An 11,297-nucleotide genomic window follows, 5' to 3' on the forward strand; every position below is an offset into this window, starting at 1 on the left:
TGAGAAAAGCAATTTGAAGAGGAAAAGATTTCATTGGCTTACACTTCCATGTCACTGTTTATCACTGAAAGAAGTCAGGATAGGAACTCAAGCTAGGAAGGAAACTAGAGACGGGAGCTGATAGAGGGGCCATGGAGCACAGCTGTCAGGTGCTTTGCTCTCTGTGGATTGCCTATTTTCTTATGGAATACAGGACTCCCAGTCTAGGGATGGCCACACCCATAATGGGCTTTTCCCTCATCAATCACCAATTAAGACAATGTTCTACAGGCTTGCCTGCATTGATTTTATGCAGGCATTTGAGAAATTAAGTTTCCTTTGTCCCAGATGACCTTAGCTTATATCATGTTGACATGAAACTAGTCAGTACTAAAGCAAACCAAAACAAATAAGATAAGCTAAGAAGGTGATTTTTGTTTAATTCTAAAGATAAGTCTTTTTCAGAAACTTAAATCTATGGATGACTTGGAAAATACTACAACCTTTTTCTATAACATTTTTTATTGTTTTATCTATTTTTCTATGTTTAATATATTTTCCATCTAACTTAGAAGCCAGTATTTTTTTCCTCAGTGTAACTTGTCTTTTTAAATAACAGATAGTATGGAAATCTCTGAAAAGAATTTGTTTTCCTGTTCTTTTGGACACTACCAATATTTGGCTCTCCAGTTGATAATGATTTCCACAGTACATCAGGTGTTGGCACAGTCTCTTCTGTGGCCATTTGAATTGTCCCATTTGCTCTTCAAACAGAAATGTGAATTCTCATTACAAACATTTTTTTGGATTTCCTGATGACAAGATTGAAATATTTTTACCTCAATGTCAAAGAAAATTCATTATTGAATGAAACCATCTAATCATGACTAATATTTAAAATATTAAAAAGATGGTCTGTAAAACTGCCTTACTCAGTTGAATGCTTCAGAAAAGTTGTATGGATGGTAAACATAATTTTTTCCCATGATGACAAAAAGTATATATGGGAAATCAGACTGGCACAGTTTGAATTCATTTCATACGAACCCAATAGTTTGAAGCAATGTTCATTTCTTTAACTCAGGTTTTTAAGTCAATAAGATGGTGGTCATATCCTTCTGCAAAGAAGGAAGTAGAACCATCCAACATCTCTGATTTCATATAATCTCCTTGCTGCCTGGATCATCTCTGGATGGGAGAGGGAAGCCTGGTTTTCTTCAATATTTCCCCGGAGCCTGACAGACTAGTTCCTGGCACTCAGTCTGTCAGCCTCGATTTATGTATCAACCAATATCACTTTGTTCCAAGAAAATGATTAAATTGCCTAAGTCATAATTTCATCTGGGTTTAACGATTTAAACTATGCTGTCACTCGTGCCCTTGTCATTCAGATAATTTCACAACCATTGAATGTTATGTAGTGACATGTTTTCTGTTTCAAAATCAAGTACTATGATGCTGTCTCTGCCCTCTAGGAGTTTATAATCTTAACAGTTTTTCTTCCAGAAAGCTTACAAATCCCTATGCATTTTGAATTTTGCTTTAGTCTTTCCCCAAAGTCCTATCCCCAAATATTTTATCTTTAATTGGAATAACAAGATGTAGTACCAGTGTGTGTAATGTGTGCCTCTGTGTGTACACATGTGTGCACATTTGAGTACACAGGTATGTGTATATGTATGTATATATATCTGTGAGAACATGCATCTGCCATATCAGTAAGTGTGCATACATTTTTTTTATTTTTGGCTAGTAGGGCTTTGATAGTCTATACACTTGGCTTGTTCGACCATGAAGAAATGGTAGTAACATTTTTACAATACTCTATTGATAATTTGAACTAAACTCAATGCTTTGTCCAGCACATCAGTCTTAATCATAGAGAAGCTGAGAGTGCAGAAGATACCTGTCCCTTCTTGTTCACACACTAGGTGGAAATCGGCTTACTCCAGTAGCTTCCATGTGGATGGTAGCCAGTCTCTTCTTCCCTGTCTTGGAGATATAGACCTCAAGTCACTAATAATTTTAAACAGAAGCAAGCTAGAAGGATTTTTATTTTTATCTCAGTGTCTTTTCAAATGCAGGAATCTTCTGAATGTACACATGATGGATAACTGTAGTACCTGTCTTTCTTTTCTAAACAAGTCACCTTCATGCAGGTCCTGGGGAAATATCCTCTTATCTCTATGCATGTGATAACCTACTTGCTGCTGAGGCTGGCCCAGACTCTCCTTTCTCTTTGGCAAGTTTATTTATCCTTTTCCCCACTTTGACATTCCTAGCTCCAGCTGCCAGGATAGGCTTGGTGCCTTTATCAGAGTAGATTAGTTGCACTCTACAGGATTAGAAAGGTTTAGGAGCAACTGAGAGTTGGCAAAAGGAGCCTGAGTTGTTTAGAAATGTCAAAAAAAAAAAGTGCTGCCAGGTTTCTGAGAGAAGAAAATGGAAGGACAGATGGAGGCACCTTTAAATCAGGTTTTCACAGACAAAACGGTGAGAAAACAGCAGCCAGGACCTTTAAGAAAACAATCTTCTTATATGTTGAGAAAGGAGGAGGGTGTGGTGAAGCAGACAGAGAATGATGCGTTTCAATAAGGAGTTGAAAATTTTCAAATTGGACAGTTTCTGGCTTCATACTCCAGACTTTTCTATTCTATTCAATGTTTTGGAAACCAGCCCTGGGAGAAGACAAGCCAGAGCAGTGGTGTTGAAGGGCACACCACTCTTCCATTACACCTGCTGCTTGCATTCTGATTTCTTTGATGATTTGAAGAAGGGGGTGGCTGTGGGGCTTTTGTCTTTGATGTGCTTTCTCAGAGAAAGGGGACAGTTATCAGCTCAGAGAGAAGCCTTGATCTCCCAAAGAGTCTGTGCAGGTGACAAAGGAAATGAAGAAAGCTGATTTTGGCACTATGTCTTGCATCTGTCCAGCAATGGCCCCCTGAGTACAAAGAGAAGTCACTGCTTCTGAAACCCCCAAAGGCTGAGTTAGGCATGAGACAAGAATCAGAACATGCTGCTACTCTACTATATGTGCAAAAGGATTGGAAAGTGTTCCACCATGGTCTCTGCCTTTACTAGGGAACATCCTTGAAGAGAAGGAAAGACACAGTGTGAATAGAAAGAAAATGGATGAAAAAAATGGCCAAGATGTTAGAAACTTGGCACAGACTTCCTTGGGGTTTTGTTGAACTTGAAGTGAAACACTAAAGTCTGTTGGGAAACCTCCACAGGAATAACTTCTTTTCTGTTTAAAAGATTGTGTGTGTGTGTGTGTGTGTGTGTGTGTATTACTACACAGCTGTGGCAGTGTGAGGGTGTGGGCATGTGTATGTGAGTACAAGTACTCAAAGAGGCCAGGCACATTCTATCACTGGAACTAGACCTACAGATCACTGGGGGGTTGGGAACCAAACTCAGGTACCCTCCAAGAACTCTGACCTCTGGAGTTGTCTCTTCTGCCCCCAAATTAACCTCTACCAAGCCAAAAGTCAGCATTCTCAACTGCTGAGCCAATTCTCCAGCTCTAACATCCCTTGTTGCCTGTTTTTGTTTGTTTGTTTGTTTTTTGTTTTTTTTGTTTTTTTCAGCAAAGAGAAGCAGAAAGAACAAAGTTTGAGACTTCCCTATGTTTGGCTAAAGACCGATGAATCCTCCCTCAGGCATCAAAAGTCAGGCAGTTAGTCAAACTTAGTATTCATTTATCATACAGGTAGGGGTGGCTAACCCTTTGTGTTGGTTCAGGGTTCCTTTAAAAGACAAACAATTTACTTGTTAAACCCACACCTCTTCCTTTAGCAGCTCAGCTGTGCTGGTGACCTCTACTCCTCCCCACTGCTTCTCTGAATATGCCATGTTTCAAGGCATCCATCGCTAAAAAAGAGATGACATCACACTCATTTAGTTGTGTTAGTGATTGAGTTGCCATTGAGATCAGAAACTCATGTCAGGGCCATCTATAGATGTAGTACCAATCAACAGGCAACCTATTCAAGTGCATCCAGGGTAATTCCTTCTCGGAGGGAGCAGGATCCTCAGGGAATGTTCATGTGCTTCCGGTCTGAGAGCAGGGACTCAGTCTTATCTTCTCTGGCTAATACTCAAAGCTTCTTAGACTCTTTCTCCTTCCTGTATTTTTCCTTCACTATTGGGTTCCTCCTCATAGCCAGTGCATACCCAGCCTTGCTTTTATGCCTCTTTACCCTGACTGCTCTCTTCATATATTTCCATCTTACTTCATTATTTGCATGTGTGTATCAATACACAAGGAACCAAACATACCCCAGGGAAGCCAAGGTTCTTCTACAATTTATTCATTGACTAATAGTTGAGTGATAGTCTCATGCAGCCCAGATTGGTACAGAACTTACTCTCTTGGGCCAGTGTTGAACTCTCTGTATCCCTCCTCCAGGGACCAGAACAGGCTTCCCTACACGTAATAATGTTACACAAGCATTTATATCAATAACTTCCAATTATGAGGTAAACGAAGGAAGTCATACTTCTTTGGGACATTCATAATATCATCCTAGTCAGCTCTTTTTAAAAAGATGTTTCAATTTCCCCAATGCAATTTGCAATGCAATGCCCTGTCTTAATGAATCCTTATTCTATTTCCTATGGGTGTGTGTGTGTGTTTCTGTGTGTGTGTGTGTTGCCATGCAGGTATATGTGGCAGCTAGAGATTGTCAGCTGGGTATCTACTTCATTGTTTTCTACCTTTTTCAATGTTTGCCTTTGCTTTGCTTTTGAGGCAGGGCCCCATTACATAGTCCTAGATTGCTTAGAGCCCACTAAGTATAGATCATTTTAGTTTTAAACTCATAGAAATCTACCTATTTCTGTCTCTAAATGCTGGATGAAATGTATGGGCTAACATACTTAGCCTACCATGTTATCTATCTGTCTATCTATCTGTCTATCTATCTATCTATCTATCATCTATCTATCTTACTAGTCTTGTGCTTGCCATTTCAACTAGTATTGCTTGGCAAGGAGTTCTAGAATCCACCTGTCTCCACCAGTGCTTGAGGGTATAGACATATACCACCACATACAGCTTTCATGTGGATTCAGGAGATCTGAACCCAATGATCAAGTTTGTGCCATAGCACTTTAGCCACTCCACTATCTCCTCAGCTCCATCCTGTCTTCTTCATCACAATGGCATCTCTGTACAGCTGGGTGTTATCAAATCCAGACTCAGTAAATGTAGCCTCCCCCAGCCTTGAAGCAGGCTGATTCAGACTTTGCTACCACTGAATATGAGATCACCTGGGGTGTAGCCTTCTGATTTAGATGGCTATATTGTTATGTCAACTACCTCTGCTCTTCTCTGCTACCTGCTGAGAGACCCTTGAGTCATTCCGGAGACACACCCTATCCTGCAGTCACCTACAGGCTGGCTCAAAGCACCAAGGATGGACTGGCTGGGGGGGATGAGCCTTCCCCCATAAAATCACAGTCTCAGTAAACTCGCGGGCCTTGATCAGAAAAATTTGTCTTGGCTTCATTATCTTTTCTCGCAGTCTAAGTCTCTTTCAGCCCCAGCCTGCCTTCCAGTAATACCTGGTTCATGTAGGCCATGGGTTGGCTTACAACAAGTAAAAGTCTCCATAAGGGAGATAACCTTTCTGCCCTAAAATCATATTGGGATATAACCTACATCACAATGGCACATTGATAGTTATAGAAACCTGGACAAATGGGAATATTTTCTAAGGGCTCCTAACTCTTCTAGTAAGTATCAGGATGATCTCTGAGAACATTCTCAAGTAGAATCATCAGCTTATAAAACCAAGAACAATAGGAGGAGATTGACTATACTGAGTCCCCAGAGACTTTCTAAGAGCACCAGTTCCCTGAATGAGAACATGAGTGAATAGTACAAGGCAAGTGGAGAAATAGAGATGCTCAGGTCACCCTAATTTGAAGCTCAGTGCAATACTTTCCTTCTCTATACCGTCCTGCAAATCCAACATTAGTCTGTGGTTCATTTTAACTTGCTTTCTGATGACTCGAGTCACAGGCTCCAGGTTTGTGTTCCACCAGTTTGCAGATTACTGGGCCCTTAGCTGAAAGACTTGGTATACGGGGTGTTTGATTCAGTATAATATGTGGCTTTTGGGGACTTACATCAAACCAACTGATTCCTACATTGAACAGTGCATGTACTGGGATGCTGCCCTTGGCTTTACTTTCTTGAAGTCTCTGAAGAACACATGTCTGAAGAACAGAGGTCAGTAGACTAGAAGCAAGAAAGCTGGAGAAGCCATCTGTACCCTCAAAATGGAAACTGACAGGATTTTAAAACACGATTCTAAAGTGCACCAGCTGGATGACCTACTGTCTATACTTTCACAGTGCTATTGCCAAACAATTCAGTTTACTTTCAGAGCCTTATTATTTTACTTTAAAGGTTTTAAACTAGCACGAATAGTAATAGGTTTCATTGCTGCATTTTCTTTTCTTTTTTTTTTTAAGTAGATATTTTCTTTATTTACATTTCAAATGCTATCCTGAAAGTTCCCTATACCCTCCTCCCCCCAGCCCTGCTCCCTTACCTACCCACTCCCACTTCTTGGCCCTGGCGTTCCCCTGTACTGAGGCATATAAAGTTTGCAAGACCAAGCGGCCTCTCTTCCCAGTGATGGCTGACTAGGCCATCTTCTGTTACATATGCAGCTAGAGACATGAACTCTGGGGGTACTGGTTAGTTCATATTGTCATTCCTACATTTTCAAACAAAATTGTTTTGTTGATTCTCTTCCCCTATTGTCTCCCCCATGTGCCTTTGGATACTTCAGCCCCTCCCACAAGCTTTCTCTACTGTCACATCATGTATACACTATTGCCCTCCTGATTCTGCCTCAATACCTTTTTTCTCCTCTTGTGGTAACTGTACTAATTTCTAGCTTATATACTCTCTATAGACAGTTTTAACTTCATAGTTTTATATTTGAGTACTTCAATCACGAGCATTGAGTTAACACTACTCCATCCCTTCTTCTTTCAACTCCTCCTGTGGCCCACAGTCCAAACCTCTTCTATAGTCATTATTGTTACATATATAAGCATACATGTGTATGTATGTGTATATCTAACTTAATGAGTCCATTTAGCTTAGTTCCTATGTACCTGTGTTTGGCCTGACTACCTGGAATTAGACAGCCTATGTGAAGCATCTGTCTGGAGGAGGCTGATTATTCCTTTCTCAGCAGCTGTTCATCACCTGTAGCTCTTCATTTAGGGGTGGCACCATGTAGAATTTCTCCCATACACATAGATGTGACAACTAGTGTTGTTATTCTGACCTTGTTCAGGAAGCCATGTTGTTGATATTTCATATGTGCATTATTTCTTGTAATGTCTTGGGGACACTATCTCAAAGTCTACTATGAGATTTCTGGCTTTACAGTCTTTCTATGGCATATTCAGTAATTTTCCATGAGCCTTAGGGATAGAGATTGAATTATGGATGTATCAGTTGGGGTTGGACCCTTCAGAGTCACTTATTCTTGTATTTTGACCGCGTTGGGATCTCTATAACAGTATCCATCTTTTACAAAGTAAAGCTTCTTTGATGAAACCCAGAGCTTATCACACTGGGCTGACACATTGGATGTGTGACACAGCCTGGTCACATATTTGGAGTTGGATAGGTGTCCAAAAGACCCCAGAATAACTTCTAAGATAAATAGTGTGGGGATTCATAATTCACAATTGTGTCCATGAGAGGACTGAAGTTCAGAAGGGAAAAATGTACAAAAGACTCAGTCCCAGTGACAGACAGGCAGTCAGATCTTGCATTTCTAGGCTTGAGTCTCACACAAAGCTTCTCTCTGTATCTGCAGATAGGTTCATGAGCTAGGACTTGGCATTGTCTCAAACAAAACTGAACCATGGAAGCTGGGTTCAGATTTAACACAGGACACTAGGGCCCAATTGTGTCCTTGAGCATTCACATGAATGAGCCAAGTGATTTATAGAGGAAAAGCTCAACACCCCTGTTCTAGTCCTTCAATTTTCCTGTATCTAATATGCAAATTAGGTATTGATTCTTGATGAAGTTCTGAAGCAGAAATGGAAGTTCAGTAAAATCAGTCCTGTTCAACATACTGCACCTAATAAAATATCTTTTATCTGCTCAACATCCACATAAGACCAAACCATTCAAAGGGCTAATATAAACGAGAGAAGAGCTTTCCAGACCTACACCTCATGAAGGAGCTGTTGGCAGTGGATAGACAATTGCAGGTGGATGAAGAATCATTGTTTTCTGTTTCTTTGTTTTGTTTCATTTTTATCATGTTGCCACAAGGAGATTTTCCCTGTTCTTCCACACATGCACATGTAGGTAGCACTAATTGAACTTAGAGTGTTATACAAGAAAGGACAATTTATATATATATATATATATATATATATATATATATATATATAAAATGTGTGTATATATATATATATACATATATATGTATATATGTATATATATTTAAGTTATGGGGAGATGTGGGGCATTTGAGAAGGGAAATGTGGTAGATATGATTGTATTTCATTGTATAAATACATGCAATTATTTTATTTATTTATTTATTTATTTATTTATATATTTATTTATTTAGGTTTTTTGAGACAGGGTTTCTCTGTGTAGCCCTGTCTGTCCTGGAACTCACTCTGTAGACCAGGCTAGCCTCGAACTCAGAAATCTGCCTGCCTCTGCCTCCCAAGTGCTGAGATTAAAGGCATGCACTACCACTTTTTGTTCTATTATTTTCTTTTCTTTGTTTTTAATCTAGATTCTATATTCTTCCAAATGTCAGATTTTGCCTTGAGCAGGAACAAAGAGTAAAAGAAACCACCCCAGTTCTCTTAGAAAATGATTTTGGGTTGAAGGTTTGTTTTTATTTTTCTGTAAAACTGAGATTTAAAATATAAACCTGGCAAATAGGAATTTACAGAGATGCCCAGCAGTGTATCTAGATATTACCAAAGTTTGTTAATGGTTGCTGGTGTCCAGACACTAAAACGAGCTATCATGCTAATCCAGAATCTATGGTTGTGAGGGCTACCACAGCAATGGGCCACGAACTAGGTGACTCAAGCCGCAAAAATTTATTGTTTCAAGGCTCCAAAGATTAGACAGGTCAAGTTGTCAGCAGACAACTGCTGTTCCCCCTCAGAGGCTGGGGAGGGAAGGAAATGTCTTGCCTATTCTCCAGCTATCTGCAGAAGTCAGTATTCTCTTCTCTCTACATTGTCTTTTGTTGGTATCTTTCAAATGAATTCCCATCTCTTTGCTTTTTCCGGTTTATTATTCCATGTCTCATTCTCCTTGAAAGTTTGAGGAAAGCTATGGTGAGCGGTCAGTTCCCCTTCCCCCTTTGTCTTTTATTAAGAAGACTGCCTTCATGGGAAAAGTTTAAGGAACAGACTTGCTAATATCCACAATCACTCTCTTGGGCAGAAAATCATAGAAAGTCAAATCAAAATCATTTTGTCTACATTCCATTAGCTAATGTGTGTGTGTGTGTGTGTGTGTGTGTGTGTGTATGTGTGTGTGCCTGTGTGTGTATACTTGTTTTTGCTTGTGTGCATGTGTGGAGACCTGAAGAGAGTCTTGTGTATCAGCTAAGACGCCATCTTGTTATTTACTTAATTTTAGATGTGGTTCCTCACTGGTCTCAAATGCATTCCTTTGGGTAGGCCAATAATCCTGAAGGCTCTCCTGTCTCTGGCTTCCCTGTGCTTGGATTGCATGTATACAATACCATGCATATCCACTCTCTTTCTTTTACTTTTCTCTCTTTCTTTCTTTCTTTCTTTCTTTCTTTCTTTCTTTCTTTCTTTCTTTCGTTCGTTCTTTCGTTCTTTCGTTCTTTCGTTCTTTCGTTCTTTCGTTCTTTCTTTCTTTCTTCCTTCCTTCCTTCCTTTTTCTTTCTTTCTTTCTTTCTTTCTTTCTTTCTTTCTTTCTTTCTTTCTTTCTTTCTTCCTTCCTTCCTTCCTTCCTTCCTTCCTTCCTTNCTTCCTTCCTTCCTTCCTTTCTTTCTTTCTTTCTTTCTTTCTTTCTTTCTTTCTTTCTTTCTTTCTTTGTCTTTTTTCTTTTTACCATGTGATCCAACGTCAAACTCATATAGTCATTCTTGCATGGGAAATACTTACTGACTAATTATCTTTACAGGCCCCCTAGCCTCAGCATCTTCCCTTAAGTTTATACCAGCAACCCATTCTCTCTCTACCTGGATTCAAGTGTAGGCCTGGTAAAGAACACAAGAGTTGCTGGCCAGAATGGGGACTCAAGCATGCTCTCTTTTGATTCATACCCTTGTCTTTCACTCTGATTTACTTCCAGTGAGTACAGTGATTTACCTTTTGGGGGATTTTTTTCACTTTGTTCTTCATAAGCCCTTTGTTGGCTTTCTAGAAGTTATTGCCACTGAATTAGATTTTAATGGAGTTAATATATCAGTATGTTATTTAGCTGTTTAGCCTGTGATTAATCCTAGAGAAGTTGAGTGAATGCCTTACCAGGAGGCTGTGTGTTCTCCAATGGCTGCATTACTCCTGTGGGATACAGAAGGACAAATCTAGAGCAGCAGGATAAATGAGGCCAGGTGACTGGGGAGGAAGGGCTCCAGAGTTCAGCAGCTTAGAAAGAAAAGAAGGGCATCATTTTTCTCGGAGGTGAGGGTCAGTTTTCCATCCTAGGGTCTTTGATGAGGAAAGCAGACATTAATCCTACAGAAAATAAGATGAAAATGTTACTCACCTCTGAACCAGGCTTAATGATGAATCAATAGATTTGCCTTCAGATTTCCGGTTTCAGTGCCCTGAATCTAAACAATGGGCAGGTCTCTGGCTTATGTGCACCTAAGACTTACCGTTAAATTAGTTTTTTTCTCCCATTTTCTTACCAAATGTGAAGCAATGTAATCTCTATAACGTACTCATTAGTAAGATCCAGAGCCATTAAATCCAATCCTCGGTTTTCACCCATGCTATCAGATACACATTAAACCCTCTTGCTTTTCCACTTTTCAGAGAATGGAAATAACAGTAGAAAATTCATCTGAATTTTGCTTACAAACTCAGAGAGCTACAATGTTCTGAGGAGTCTACAGATAATATATGAACATTTTTTGTCTTCCTGACTTCTCATGTGTATTCTGTGTGCATATGCACGTGTGGGCACGCACGCACACACACACACACACACACACACAGAGAGAGAGAGAGAGAGAGAGAGAGAGAGAGAGAGAGAGGTGTACAGGTGTATTCAACTGTGTGGAGGCTCCAAAGTTAATATCTGACATCTTCCT

At 39.8% G+C, this 11,297-nt stretch overlaps 1 long non-coding RNA gene across 1 annotated transcript; it reads right to left on the minus strand.

Moving 5' to 3' along the window:
- Positions 1-483: 483 nt before the first annotated feature.
- Positions 484-10,722, minus strand: LOC110307583. Its single transcript, XR_002379428.1, has 3 exons — positions 10,507-10,722; positions 1,886-1,967; positions 484-743 (listed from the first exon to the last, which is right to left on the minus strand). It is a non-coding gene; the product is annotated as an uncharacterized LOC110307583 (long non-coding RNA).
- Positions 10,723-11,297: the final 575 nt, after the last annotated feature.

The sequence above is a fragment of the Mus caroli genome, chromosome 13, assembly GCF_900094665.2.
Source record: "Mus caroli chromosome 13, CAROLI_EIJ_v1.1, whole genome shotgun sequence".
In the NCBI taxonomy this organism is placed as follows: Eukaryota; Metazoa; Chordata; class Mammalia; order Rodentia; family Muridae; genus Mus; species Mus caroli.